This window comes from Eleutherodactylus coqui, chromosome 9, assembly GCF_035609145.1.
Source record: "Eleutherodactylus coqui strain aEleCoq1 chromosome 9, aEleCoq1.hap1, whole genome shotgun sequence".
NCBI lineage: Eukaryota > Metazoa > Chordata > Amphibia > Anura > Eleutherodactylidae > Eleutherodactylus > Eleutherodactylus coqui.
In genome coordinates this window covers 11,322,061-11,337,644 of record NC_089845.1, presented here as the reverse complement: position 1 = coordinate 11,337,644, position 15,584 = coordinate 11,322,061, and the positions used below count along the sequence as shown (strand labels likewise).

General features: G+C 45.3%; 1 long non-coding RNA gene across 1 annotated transcript in view; it reads left to right on the top strand.

The window, feature by feature from the left end:
- The window catches only part of LOC136578927 (uncharacterized), a 168,684-nt gene that overhangs the window by 76,241 nt on the left and 76,859 nt on the right, over positions 1 to 15,584 (top strand). Inside the window, exon 2 of the long non-coding RNA XR_010786689.1 lies at positions 12,975 to 13,036. This is a non-coding gene — a long non-coding RNA (uncharacterized lncRNA). The remainder of the gene's footprint in view (positions 1 to 12,974; positions 13,037 to 15,584) is intronic.

The following is a 15,584-nucleotide window of genomic DNA, read 5'->3' as shown; positions in this document are numbered from 1 at the left end:
AAAATTGCTGTTGAAAAGGTGTTCAAGATTTTTTGTTATCTTGACGCCTAAGTATTCAATGGATGTCTCGGACTATGTAAAACCTGAGGTTCTTTTAAGTTTTTTAGCAGTTTCTAAAGGTAATGATACATTTAGTATAGTTGATTTTGCTACATTTACTTTAAAGTTGGAGAGGTATCCGTAAAAGTCGAGAATGTATTTTAAGATTGGAAGGGCTTGTTCTGGGTTAGTTAGAATGAACAGGATATCGTCGGCAAAGGCTACGGATTTGAGTGAAAAGTGGTTGAGGCGGATTCCCTGAATGTCCTCACTATGATGCACTAGTTGAAACAAAATTTCTAGTGAAAGAATAAAGAGAGTTGGGGAAAGAGGGCAACCTTGGCATGTTCCGTTGGAGATAGAAAAAGGTGGTGAGAAGGAGTCATTTACTTTAATTTTGGCGTGAGGGTTTAAATATAAAGTGAAAATTGCCTCGATTAGGAGGGGGGGGGGTTAAATTTTTTTAAGGCAGCTCGCATAAAATTCCGATCTACCCTATAAAACGCCTTTTCGGCATCTATACCTAGGAAGACTAAGGGGATTTTTTTGTTTTTTGGCATTGCTAATTATGTGTAGAAGTCTAGTCGAGCTGTCCTTACCCTCCTTTCCCGTGACAAACCCGGATTGTTCTTCATTGATTAAGTTGGGTATGAATCTGTTTATTCGCCTGGAGAGGATTTTTGCCCATAATTTGATCTAAATCTAAATCTAAATTTAGGAGGGAGATTGGCCTATAGCTTCCACATGAGAGCAGGTCTTTCCCTTCCTTGTGTATAAGTGTGATATGTTTGCGTTTTTTAGGTATTGGATTAGAGATGTGAAGATGAGAATGTAGTCTATTCTTTGAAAAGATTTATGGGGTGCAGAGTAAAATGTGTAGTCTTTGCCTGCAGGGTTCAAGGTCCTCCAGGTGTCAGAGATTTTTAACTCGCTTGGAGCCTTATGAAGTCTTTTTCGTGCTCTTTGAGAGATCTGGGATCTCCCCGAGGATGCATCTAGAATAGGATCCAGGGTAAGATTAAGGTCTGTTCCTATGACTATTTTGCCTTCTGCAAAAAGTGAGAGTTTATTTAGGGCTTCTATCAGCCAAGTCACCTGGTTGTTATTTGGTACGTAAAGGTTGACAAGGGTGTAAGTTTCCGTCAGGATCTTGCCCTTTAGAAATAACAAGCGGCCTTCTTGATAGGAGAGGCTCCCCTTCTTGATAAACGGTACTGAGGGGTGTAGTGCAATGGCTATCCCCTTGGAAGCACTCTTTGGGCGGTTACTAAAGAACCATCTATCAAACTTTTTTTGGGAAATTTCTGGGGTGCCGAGTCTTTAAAATGGGTCTCCTGGAGAAACGCAATGGAAGTTGTTAGTCTCTTCAGGAGCCACATTACTCTATTTCTTTTTTGGGGTGTAGTAAAACCTTTAGCATTTAGAGAGGTAAAGATAAGCTCGTTTGTCATTTTAATAACACAGTCTAGTTTGCGTGTGTATGGAAGATTACAATTTTTGGAAATTTCAGAACGGAGGGTCTGTCGGTGTTGTTTCTTGTAGGAGAGGGGAGAGGAGGGGGAGTAAGGTACTGGCTAGGGTTAGGGTTAAAGTTAAAGATAGAGGTTAGGAGTTAAAAGTTAGAAGTTACAGGTCAGCAACTTCAATGGGCTATAGTTAGGTCTGCGGAATGGTGGGTCGGGTAAGAGACAAAACAGTGCAGTCAACAAGAATCAAGTACTAGGTTCAATTTAGCTTGTTGTGCACCTACGTAGTGCAGGTTTTCGACTAGCTAAGAATACTTGTAAGAATAATGGCTAGATCAGAGGAGTCAACCGACGAAAGAGATCCCAATGGAGGACAAGGCAGTCCCTAGGATGCAAGGCACCCCCCAAATAGGGAGCAGGCGTCGCGAGCCAGGCGCCTCCGCCCCCAAGAGATTTATGGGGTGCCTCCACGTTAGGGAGCCTCCCCGTCTCGCCATCTCGCGTTAGCTCCGGGAACATCTAATGATGGTCGAGTCCGGGGATCTCATCTCAACAATAAAGAGACCCCAGCAGAAGGCCCCACCATCGCCCCATCACTCCCGCGGCCCACCCCAGGGGGCCGAGCGCACCCAAACAGCCTCATGAGGCCAGAGGGATGACACGGCCCTGGGGGGAGACCCGCGGGAAGGAAGGAAGGCGAAGAGACCGGGCCCCAGAACCAGACCCACAGAAGTGAGAATAGAAGGGCCTCAAGCATAGCGAGCAAAACAAGATAGTTTACAGGTACAAATGTATGAGTACTTAAGGGATAAATTAAAGTTGTCTTGGCGATAGATGTTTGGCGTAGAGCTCTCCAAGTTCCACTTTCTGAAGATGGAGATTTGTGGGGTGCATCTCAACATCCGAGACATCATGGGGTCAGCTCCGTACCTGGATCCTAGTGCTGTAAAAGGAACTAAAACGGAAAAGAGAAACAAGAACTGGTGCACTCAAAAAGATTGTAAAGTTAGTCTCTTTACTGTCCTGGTGTTGGTAGCCCCCCCAGGTGACGATCGACCCCAACTATGTGTGGGTGCGGGTTGGGGCCCCGATGCTGAAGTAGGGTGAGGTCTCATTTGGCGTTGTGTTGAGTTGCCGGAGTCTCTGGAGTATTCTGTGGAAACTCCAGTCTCGTGCGTGATCTTCTATTTTTTGGGGACTTGGAACGGGTGACTTTGTTCCATGGAGTTAAGGCTGCTACTTTAGGCAATATTTCTTTTTCACCTAGAGGCATCCAGGATGGGATCTGAATTGGTGTTATCTCCAGGACAGACCATGCTCTTTCTAGGTCGGCAGGAGTGTTAATGATAATGCGTTTTCCATCTTTATGGATCAGGAGGCCGAAGGGAAACAGCCAAGAATATTGTAAATTTTTGGTTCTGAGGGCTTCTAGCAGGGGTCTCATCTGTCTTCTTTTCGCTAGAGTGGACGGGGCTAGGTCCTGATAGAGTTGGATCGGGGTATCTTGAAAGGTAGACTGTCCCTTTTCTCTCGAAGCAGATAATATTGCATGAGTGTCGTTGAAGGAGAGGAGGCCACAGATTATGTCGCGCCGTGGTTCACCTCGTTTTGGGCGTACTGCTCTGTGGATCCTTTCGATAGTAATTGCATTCGCTCTCTCCCTTCCCAATAGGTCTGAGAAGATGGTAGATGCTATATTTCTGAGTTCGTCCGGTGCGTGGGTCTCCGGGAGACCCTTTATTCTAATATTACATCTCAGACTCCTGTTTTCCTGATCTTCTATTAGCACTAAGGGCTAAGGGCTCTATCGATTTGGTCTCTCTGTTTTGTGATATGATCTGTAAGATTGTTTGTTTTGGTGATAACATCTGAGTACGAATTTTCAAGATCTTCTACTCTATTGCCAATATGCAGGATTTCGGTTTTGATAACGCTAAGTTCTGAGAGGACTGGTTGGATAGCTTGTGCGAGGGCACTCTTCAGGAATTCTTTGGATATATTAGCTTTCAATGAGGTGCTCTGTTCTACTTCATTGTCGCTCTCAATATCAGATTCTGTAGGATTGTCACCTTCATTCGAGTAAGTTGGAGTCTTTTTAGCGGCCCCTGCAGGGGACTGGGCACTTCTCTTTTTTAAGTATCGCTGTAAGTCCGCCTGATTTTTAGACGTGGAATGTTGGCCAGGGGTCTGGTTAGTTTTTTCCTTGCCGGTTTTAACAATTATGTCGTTGTAGATATGAAGTCGCTTGCTGCGTAGGGCACAAGGTCTGATTAAGGATTAGGGCATATCAAAAGCCCGGGTCCCCTTTGCTGAACTGAAGTAATTGTATTTGGGGAGGTTCGGTACTTCTCCTTTCCTTTTTTCCTTTTTTCTCTCCCTTCACTTCTTTGGTCACTTTTCATTAATTCTGAATTGGGTCGAGAGTTTAAGAGCCAGGTGGGAGTTAGTAGGGGAGGATGGAGGGAGGGGGAGGATTGTGGACAGTCGCTTTCAGGGACAGGGGACTCTCTAGATTGCCCAGCGGGCCAGCAATAGACCGCTTGGGTCTCAAGTGTGTCTTTTCTGAGGCACAATAATAGTGCTGGTATGGTGTTGCAGGTGCTACTATAATGCTGGGCACAGTCCACTGGTCACTGAGGAGACAGTAACTTTATATCCCTGGTGAGGGCTGCAAGCTCTGATGTGATAGAGTTTCAGTCTCTGAGTAACCCGCTGCCGTCGCCCGGGAGCCGCGGAGCTATTCTCCCTGGTATCTGCTTACCGATAGATGTGGTCGGCAAGTCCTCTTATATAAGGCTCCTCTGTGTAAAAGAGTCGGCTTCTGCGTGTCTCCCCCAGCTGGAAGAGACCCGAGGGAGAGATGTGTAGTCGTGCACTGCCGCACGCCTCCGCTCTGTACTCCGCGCTCAGTCTCGGTAGTTGGAGTCCAAGATGGCGCCTCCGGCCCTGCGACCTACCAGGCCTCAGATTGCAGTGTCTCGCCGGAGGACTCGGATGGAGTCGCGCTGTGGTACAGATCCTCTCCTACTGCTGCGGGTAACACTGTGAGACCGGTAAGCTTTCTCAAGTGGGTCAGTCCGTCCTTATTGCACAGAATTGTGCTGCCTGACAGAGAGCTCTTCTTCTTGCGACCTCACTCCTCGGCGGCTCGAACCATGAATTACTTATTTTGAACCATGAATTAACTTATTTTGTAAAGTAAAAATCATTTTAGATCATATTCGGGGATTTTTTTGAAATCAAAAATCAACTTATTTTTTGATCTAAGGATCACATCCTAAATCTTTCATTGTGAATGAATGATAGTACTATGTCATCCTTAGTCCATTCATTGTACTAACCCAATAGTGTTATCCATACACTGATTCCCAAACCTTAAGTCAGACCTCTTCCTTTAGACCAATTGTTGGCTTATAGGTTATTGGGTTCTGAGTGTTGCATAGGGAGAGATTCCTTCGTCTTGGATTCCCCATTACTAAATTGGATGTGCCTGTATATATATATATATATATATATATATATATATATATATATATATATATATACTTATTATGTGTATGTCTTGAAGTCTACGGCCCTACACTTCCGAAACCCTGTGTGGATGCACCACGTAGGTTCTGTGTGTGTTTCTGACCCTAGTTTTTATTTATTTTTGAACATTCAATTTTTACTGCAAAGGTTTTTCAATAACGTTACGAGCAAAATTAAAAAATAGCAGTCATCTCAGAATTTCTTATATAGAGGCAATATTGTGCGATTGTGCAATTTAAACATAATTACATCTATTCTGTGAGGGGCGTAGAAGACACAGAGGAGTTTATGCTTGACTCTAATGACTGCAGCCAGGTCCTGTGGCTCAAAAATAAGCCCACACCAGCATCTCTCCAGCACCATGCTTGACGGTTGGTATGACGTGTTTGTGCTGATATGCTGTGTTTGGGATTTGCCAAATGTGGTGCTGAGCATTATAGCCAAACATCTCCACTTTGGACTTGTCTGTCAAAAGACATTATTCCAGAAGCCATGTGGTTTATTCAAGTGAAACTTTGCAAACTTAATCTGTGCTGCCAGAGGCTTTCTCCTGGCAACCCTTCAAAACAAGCAGTGCTTGTTCAGGGTTTTTCTAATTGTATTGTCATGAACTTGAACATTTAACATGCTAATTGAGGCCTTTAGAATCTGAGATGTGGCTCTGTTTTTTTTTTGCAATTTCTCTGAGCATTGTATGGTCTGACCTTTTGGTGAAATTACTGGAATGTCTACTCCTGAGAAGATTGTCAACTGTCTTGAATGTTTTCCACTTATGAATAATCTTTCTCACAGTAAAATGATGAACTCCTAATTGTTTGGAAATGGTCTTATAACCCTTCCCGGATTGATGAGCAGCAACAATAGCTTTCCTCAGATCACTGCTGATGTCTTTCCTCCTTGGCATTCTGTTAACACATGCCTGAATGCTCCAGACCAGCAAACTGTCAAAATTTCTGTTTTTACCGAGGTGGTCACAGTTACTGATGTTCAATTAATCAAGGGCATTTGATTACTTACCCTTTTAATTCCTATGGAAGCAGTAAGGGTGTACTTAATTTTTCACACACTACTCCTGAATTTTTGACAGTTTTTTTGTTAAATAAAGAATTACACAAAGTAAACAGATGTGAACTGCTTGACACACCAGAAAAGCATCCAGAGGAACTATGGCATGAAATACAGTTCAGGTTATTGAATCAGCCAGTAAGCATCTCACCTATAAGAAGCAGAAAAAACATTGCAATTGATTGTCCGAGCAAATCCTCAGAATAGCTGATAAAAGATGAACAGCAAAGGATGAATTTTGGCAAATAAATGCCAATTTTCAGCAAGCGGCAAAGAAAGACAAGGAGATGGACTTGAATGAGCATTGCAAACAACTCGAAGCAGAAGCCATGAAAGGCCATATATGAGGCTTGTTTTCATAGGTCAAGATGGCCTGAAAACGTTTCGTTAGGTGTGTGCTTCTGGGACCTGTGCCTGTGGTTCTACAGGTTTCCATGAGCACAGCTTCAAAGGTGAGGGTTATTTGAGCTGGCTGGTTATGGAGTTCCTCCCGCCAGCCACACACACACACCAGTCCCTCTGCAAGAGGAAGCTGGTATCCCTTCACTCTAGGGTTTGGTTTTTCTTGCATGCCTGTTCTATGTGTGTGAACAGTGTCTTTTCCAGTGTCTGTGCAGGTAGCCAGACATTAGGTGCGGATAGTCCTGTTCTGTGTGTGTTCTGTTTTGCATGCTAGCCCTAGTGTGTTGATGTGAACTGTGTCCTGTCCTGCTGGATTGTTTGTCATTTCTGGACTAGTTAGGCCTTTAGGTTCCAGGGTGGGGCCACCCTTATCGGGATGATTGCCCTGCTTGCAGGCAGAGCTCTGGTGGATGTTGTCACATTAGAGTAGGGACCCGCAGGACCCTTGAAGTGGCTTGCAGGCTTAACTGACTTGACCAATCCACAAACTAATACCTCCTACTTTTATAGCAATTCCATCTGTTGTGTGTGCAGGTATGCGAGGTGAGTGTTTTGGACATTTGTCAGTCCTTATGTTGTGTCTGTCCATGAGTTCAGTTTCCAGTATGCAGTTCACCGACCCTTTGGTGTTCTAGCCAGCGCGTCCGATTTGATTGCGATACCACTCCTGCATCCGTGCTGTGGTGATGTGCGCCCAGCAGATGTAACACTTTTCTTGGCACACAACAGCACAATCAAAGGCAAAAAATGTGAAGGAACTGAATGACCAACAGAGTATCAAGCATAGGTAAAGGAAATACTTAAAGGGACTATATGCCTGCAACCACATACCTGGACCATTGCTTAAGGCAGAAGCCGTTGACTTGTAGACTGGCATTATTGAGTTAGAAGTTGTAATAGCAATGAAACAGGTAGCCAGAAATAAAGCACCAGGCATAGATAATATACCAGCAGAGCTATTGCTGCCAGTACCAGTGACAACCAACCCGGCGCTGTGATACACATTGATGTAAGTATTTTGTGAAATATACACAAATGTGTATATATGGCATACGCTTACAGTTTATTCTTTTAGGTAATTACATACATTGTGCATTGTGGTCTGCATGTAGTATTAGAGCTACTTGTAGAAGTACATATAGAGTGTGTAATGTATATAGATCGACTTCTAGTATGTACATATAGAGGCACTAATACATACAAAGAGTTGTAGATAACGCAGACACAATCTTTACTGATTCCTCTGGACATGGCCTGCAGCAGGCAGACTGTGCACCTATGCATGAAGAGGAGTCTGGTGGGAGGAGCCAAATAACGTCAAAGTGTGCTCATGGGAAATGTGACTCTTATCTCTCAGATCCAGGCTGCAGAATCCCCCAGATAAGTGTTTTAGATAGCTAGAGAATGGAGGAGGCAGAAGAGGGTAGTGAACGTGTAGTTACTGTGCATATACAATGTTATGATGATGTCAGCCTCTTTTCTGCCCAAACCCCTTTAAGATGTATATTGGCGGATTGTACACCACACATCTTCCATAGTATGTGTGGTCAATCTTACTTTGTCTTGTTCCTTTGATATACCATGTTTTCCCAAAAATAAGGCCTACCCTGACAATAAGCCATATTCTGATTTTAGGAAGGGGGGCTTTAAATATAGGCCCTCCCTCGAAAATAAGCCCTAGCTACACTATATGAAAAAAAAAAAACCTCATAGGCACTGTCCCCATCTCTCTCGCTGCTCTCTAGGCACTCCGGCAGTCTTTCGTGTCGTCAACAGTGGTGACAGAGCATTCTCTTCCTGGTAATGTGGGATGAATACCCCACCTCCAGCAAAAGAATGTTGTGATTAGCTCAGGACCACAGCTTAGCCAATCACAGCTGATGCTTGATGAGCTAATTACAGCCATTCAGTGATGTCATTTCCTGAATGGCTGTGATTGGCTCATCAAGCGCCGGCTCTGATTGGCTGAGGCTGCGGTCCTGAGCCAATCACAGCATTCTCGTGCTGGAGGTAGGGTTTTCAACCCATGTTACCAGGAAGAGAATGCTCTGTCACTGCTGAGGATGACACGGAAGACTGCTGGAGCGCCTGGAGAGCAGCGTGAGGGACTGTGCCAGCAAGGTAAGTATTAAGACACCCCCAAAAATAAGACACTGTGCCTCTTTTAATATAATTATAATTAATAAAGACAGTGTCTTATTTCCGCAGAAACATAGTAGCTGCATGTTAGAAAAACAAGTCTGGAGGATACCAGTTTGTACCTCTGGAATTTTAATGTATTGGATGTCTGGTCAATAACGTGATGGATGGGATGTCTGGACTCTCCCTTCCTTCCCACTTATAATGTAATTGTGCATCAGATAGCACTTGCATGAATAATATGGTCCATCTGCTAAGAAACATTAAAGGGGCTATCCAAGTTATTTTCTTCAAATTCCTGCTAAACATGGCCTAACATAATAAACGATCCTGTGCGGACCTCTCCTGGCTCCTTGCATGTCCAGCGCTGTTCTGGTACTGTGATTACAGTCAGCCTGTTGATGGGAAGTCACAGGGTGCTGCAGCCAATCACAGACCCTACAGGTCAAACACCGAGGCATGTGATTTGCTGCAGCTGCATGTGACATCCCGTAAACACAAACCTGGTGGTCAGAATGGAGGTGCGGTGCTGAACCTCTGGGGAGCCAGGAGAGATGAGTATAGGATCTCTCCTAATGTTTGGCCATCGGCAGATGGATAAAAAAAATCCCTCAAACAACCCCTTTAAGTGTTAATGTTTTTTTTTTTCCCTTTTTTTCTTGTTTTATCTTAGTAAAAGGATACTTTTGATTGCTTGTTATTAAGGCTGCGTCACTAATGGGGCGTCATGCACTTTGTTATTTGTGCTATCTAGTAGTCAGTTCCTTTCACCTTATCTCTTCACCTATATTCATTTCTATGAGATTATCAAGCAGTGAGAAAAACCCGGATTGTGCAAAATGCATCAGAAGTGTAATGCAAACTGCTAGAAATGGGAAATCACAGTGAGCGCCAAATTCATGGTACATGCACACGGGCGACAGGGAGTTGTGCATGACATTCTCGGACGCGACTTGCATCACACGGCACACGGCCACCCCATCTGTGTCCTGTGTGTCCACACATCTGTATGATCTATTCTCGTGCGAGACGTATGGAAGTGCAACATGCTCTGATTTGTGTGCATACACCCATTCCTCATAGGTTGTGTTTTCGTGTCTGTTTGTGTGTCTTGCAATGCACAAAACTCACATGATTCTCTTGCCCATGTGAATGCACCGTAAGGGACATTAGAGAGAATATCTCATCTATCCAGTGAGTTGTGGCAATTACTGTCAGTCTTGCTGACAAGTTGCACAAATTTGTTAAACCTCCCCCATAATAAGAACAATCCAGGTGACATGGAAATTGCACAGCCATTCAATACAATGGCTTCGATTGGTTCATCGACAGCTGCAGTGATTGGCTGAGCTGCAGCATTCAAGAACCAATTAGAGTCAGCGTTTCCTGGAGGCACGGTTTTTGAACCCCCTGATCAGGAAGCGATGGCTGAAGACTACAAACTAGTGTGCCAGAGCTTCAGGAGGGCAAGTACGGTGGAGCGGATGGCGCCTGTTAGGTATTGTTTTTTATTTATTTTTTAACATGTAGGTAGGGCTTATTTTAGGGACAAAAGTTGCATTGCACCGCACAAAAACCGCTGTATAAGGCTTCTCTCATACAAGTGTCCTTGTAAGAACTCTGTACTAAGCCTACATTATTTTCAATGGGGCCTCCTAGGCAAGCGTTTTAGCGCAGCATTTATAATGTGCAGCGTGTTTTTGGTGCCCTGCATCACCCATTGAAATTGATGGGGTGCGTTAAAAACTGCATTAAAATGCTATAAATTGCAGTGCGCTTACTGTGCCACCGGGAGGGGAAAAATGGTGACATCATCAGCGTGCTTCGCACAAAATGTGCAGTTGAAGAGGCGGTTGCTCACATAGATGCTGTAAATCGTGGCTCTCAATGCTGTAAAATGCAGCGTTTTTACAAACTCGTCTGTGAGAATGGCCTACGGGCTTGTTTTTTGCAGGGAAGCATGTGGTTTGCACTGGTACCATTCTTGGGTACATAGGACTGCTTACTTTTTATTCCTGTTTTCGGAGGATGAGATGAACATATAACAGCTATTCTGGCGGTTTTGTCTCTGTTTACCATTAATTTTACAGTGCGGATCTTTATAGATTTAGAGACAAATATGTGAAGTTTTTTTTCCACTTTAAATTTTTTTTCCACCAATAAAGCATTGTGACTGATTTTTTTGTAAAACCACTTAGGCCGCCTGCAGATGGATTCTCGCCGCGGGACCCGACCTGAGCGCCTGCAGAGAGCGGCGCGTACTCACCTGCGCCCCGCCTCTTTCATGCAGCCGGCGCATGCACAGACCAGAGCCAGCGGCGAAATAGAGCATGCCGTGGTTTGTTTGCCGCGCGAGATTTCGCACGGCCAAACTGCGGCCGTCTGCAGAGGATTGCGTTTGTTAACTCAATCCTATGCAAGCTTCCAGCGGCGGAAATCCCGCGGCAAAACCCGCCGCGGAATTTCCGCCCGTCTGCAGGCGGCCTTAGATGCCTGCAGACGGGCACCACAGCTCCATTACAATGAATGATGAGACCGGCTGGGGATCCTCAGAGGTGCGAACTTCCAGCTAACAAACCACCAAGCACAAAACTCCAGAGGGTCTTTGTCCTTCACACTTGTGATCAGTGAGGCCTCAGCTGATGAATTGTCACCTAGGAAAACTTCTGATATGTCAGAAAATGTATTTAATCCACTTGAACGCTTCTCAATTCTTGCTTTAATGATGATCTGAGAGATAATTTCATTACAGGGAATTTAGGGTTATTATTTGATGCATAATTACTGTTCCAATCCTAACAGAATATGAACGGCTGTAAATAGCAGGTCCGAAGGATTCACCAACATTAACCCCTTGAGTGGCGGGTTTCCTACCACCCTGTCGTGCCCACCAGGGCAGTTTTTTTAAAATGGTCTAATCATTGAATTTCAACTAATTTTGCAGTTGCGTCTCAACAGCCATAACTTTTTCATTTTTCCATTGACATGGCCATATAAGGGCTTGTTTTTTGCGGGACAAGTTGTGATTTTTTAAACGGGGGGAGGAAAAAAAGAAATGGGGAAAAAAAAGAAAAAAAGGGGCCATGTCATTAAGGGGTTAAATAATGCATTAACTTCCTTCTCTGGGTCATTACGACGCATGGATACCACATGTGTGATTGTATTTTTGATTTTTTTACAAAGTAAAGGGAGACAAGTGTTTTTATAATTTTTTTTATAATTTTTTAACTTTTTTTTTTCCCTTTAGGGGACTTCCACAGGGACCCATCAGGACCCCTGATCACATTCCGGGGGTCCGATGGTGACAGCCCTTTACATGCTGCAGTGACAGCCCTTTACATGCTGCAGTCACATAGACTGCAGCATGTAAAGGGTTAACACAGCAGAGATCAGAGGTTTTCTCTGATCTCTGCTGTAAGAGCAGGTACCTAGCTGTCCTCTGACAGCTAACAACCAGCTCTCCCTGCCACAGAGACCATCGGCTTGCTTCTGACAAGCCGATGGTCTCTATGGCAACCTGTAACAAAGCAGGAGATTGCCGGCATATCGGCAATATCTTCTGCTGGTTTTTCAAAGCCCTTGCACTGCTCTCTGTGGGTCTGTGCAGGCAGAGCACACTGTCACAGCTTGTGGCATTGTGCTCTGCAGCTCCCATAGTGATACATAGCCCGGAAATCTTCTGGGCTATGTTGCTATGAGCAGTGGAGCTCGTCCCGGAAAATTTCCGGGCGTGCCACTCAAGGGGTTAAAGGGCCTCTCCAGCCCTGAGCAAGACGGCTGCATAGATTCTCGGACTGCTGCCCCCTGTGTGGAGGTAGTCTAAGACGCTACACGCTGCTCTGATGAAGCAGCCCCCCATGTGTTCACACAACGCCTTTGGATTGTGTTTAGTGCTACATCTAGACGTCCATGCTAGATGTTTCCATAACCTTGGCAGATGAAGGTCAAAAGTGTGTCTTCTAGTCTCCATCTGGAAGGTATGCATCTGTACACCACAGAAGGAGGGTTGGAAGACTGTACACTATTCCATCACTCAGAGTGCGATAAAACAGATCCGTCTAATGGAAGTCATTATAGTTTTTGAGGGAAAGATGCCACTGCAGGGGGTCCTTGCAAGGTCTCCGTTAAACGGAAACCTCGGGGAGCTGCAGTGATTTCGCTGCCCCTATATGGGCAGTTACCGCTGGACTTCCTGGGATAGAGGCGGAGGTGGCAGAGCAGTCTTCTATAAAATTTCCATGCTGCCACATCATGACTCATAACACAGGTCTGCAAAAAAAAATTAATTTAAGAGCTGTTTTGGTTATTCCACGTAATCTTTATATTTTTCAGAACGCTGAATCCGAAAATGACCTCCGTTTTGTCATTGGAAATCATGTTTCCTGACCCTTCAGGTATCTATGTTAGATAAGGCAATACCTCAAAATGAATAAAAATAGACTTATACAATTAATTTTTAATTACAAATTTTACATGGAAATCATTCTTGAACTGCAATGAGCCACTAACACACACTAAAATCGTTTCTTCTTCCCTGTGAGACTCCTCGTGGTACATTTACGCTTGTAAGTAGCATCTGTCTCTCTGAAGCATCCAACAGCAGTCTGCCATCAGTGGAATGCTCCACTTTCCCTGGTATCTTCTCTCCATCTCTTTAACCCCTTAAAGGGGTTTTGTCATTAAAAAAAAAATATCTAAACTTACCTATTCCTACCTGTCTGTCTCCTTATCACATCTTCTCCTGGTTGAGCTTCTCCACTGACCCAGGTCAGCTCACTGCAGGCAGGGCCCAGCTTGTTATGAAGGCTGCTTTATCACAAACTCCTTCCTGCTGGGTCAGTGAAGGTCACATCCCTGTGCTGCAGCTTCACTGCCTAGGAAGGAATTGTAATTAGAGATGAGCGAGCGTACTCGTCCGAGCTTGATGCTCGTTCGAGTATTAGGGTGTTCGAGATGCTCGTTACTCGAGTCAAGCACCACGCGGTGCTCGACTCCATTACATTTCCTTCCCTGAGAAATTTGCGCGCTTTTCTGGCCAATAGAAACACAGGGAAGGCATTAGAACTTCCTCCTGTGACATTCCAGCCCTATCCCACCCCCCTGCAGTGAGTGGCTGGAGAGATCAGGTGACACCCGAGTATTTAAATCTGCCCCGCCCGCGGCTCGCCACAGATGCACGCTGAGAGAGATCAGGGAAAGTGCTGTCTTGCTGTAGCTGCTATAGGGAGAGTGTAAGGTGTTATTTTAGTCTTCAAGAACCCCAACGGTCCTTCTTAGGGCCACATCTGACCGTGTGCAGTACTGTTGAGGCTGCTTTTAGCAGTGTTGCACAATTATTATTTTTTTTTGTATATCAGGCGTGCAAACCATAGCGTTCTCAGTCTGCAGTCATTTTACTGAGTATAGGGGCAGTACTGGTGAGGCAGGGACAGTGATACAGGGAAAGAGGTATACTGGCTATATAGGCAGTGGGCTTTTTCCCAAGTGGAAATACTATATTTGGCCTGGCAGTGACCGTCTTCAGTTTACGGCGTGTGTGCTGCGGGTAGTAGTCGCTGATTAATACCCAGCCTTGCGCATAATTGTTTCCTGGCTGCACTGGGCTTTCAGTTACCACAGTCATCCTCCAACAGCAAAATCCAAATACAGTGTATATCAGAGGCAGTGAGCTTTTTACCCAAAAATGGAAAAAATTCCTATATTTTGCCTGGCAGTGACCGTCTTCAGTTTACGGCGTGTGTGCTAGGGGTAGTAGTCGGTGATTAATACCCAGCCTTGCGCATAATTGTTTCCTGGCTGCACTGGGCTTTCAGTAACCACAGTCATCCTCCAACAGGGAAATCCAAATACAGTGTATATCAGAGGCAGTGGGCTTTTCCCCAAAAAGTGGAAAAAATTCCTATATTTGGCCTGGCAGTGACCGTCTTCAGTTTACGGCGTGTGTGCTGGGGGTAGTAGTCGGTGATTAATACCCAGCCTTGCGCATAATTGTTTCCTGGCTGCACTGGGCTTTCAGTAACCACAGTCATCCTCCAACAGGGAAATCCAAATACAGTGTATATCAGAGGCAGTGGGCTTTTTCCAAAAAAAATGGAAAAAATTCCTATATTTGGCCTGGCAGTGACCGTCTTCAGTTTACGGCGTGTGTGCTGGGGGCAGTAGTCGGTGATTAATACCCAGCCTTGCGCATAATTGTTTCCTGGCTCTGCTGTGCGTTCCGTAAGCGAAGTCAGCCTCCAACCACAGGCCAATAAGCGGCACATTTAATTACAGCGTTCTGTTTCTGCTCTACTCGTAATACACCATGCTGAGGGGTAGGGGTAGGCCTAGAGGACGTGGACGGGGGCGAGGACATGGAGGCCCAAGTCAGGTTGTGGGCACAGGCCGAGCTCCTGGTCCAGGTGTATCGCAGCCGACTGTTGCGGGATTAGGAGAGAGGCAAGTTGCTGGGGTCCCCAGATTCATCTCACAATTAATGGGTCCACGCGGTAGACCTTTATTAGAAAATGAGCAGTTTGAGCAGGTCCTGTCGTGGATGGCAGAAAGTGCATCCAGCAATCTATCGACCACTCAGTCTTCTACACCGTCCACAGCTGCAACTCTGAATCCTCTGGCTGCTGCTCCTCCTTCCTCCCAGCCTCCTCACTCCATGAAAATGACACATTCTGAGGAGTAGGCAGACTCCCAGGAACTGTTCTCGGGCCCCTGCCGAGATTGGGCAGCAATGGTTCCTCTCCCACCGGAGAAGTTTGTCGTGACCGATGCCCAACCTTTGGAAAGTTCCCAGGGTCCGGGGGATGAGGCTGGGGACTTCCGGCAACTGTCTCAAGAGCTTTCAGTGGGTGATGAGGACGATGACGATGAGACACAGTTGTCTATCAGTGAGGTAGTAGTAAGGGCAGTAAGTCCGAGGGAGGAGCGCACAGAGGATTCGGAGGAAGA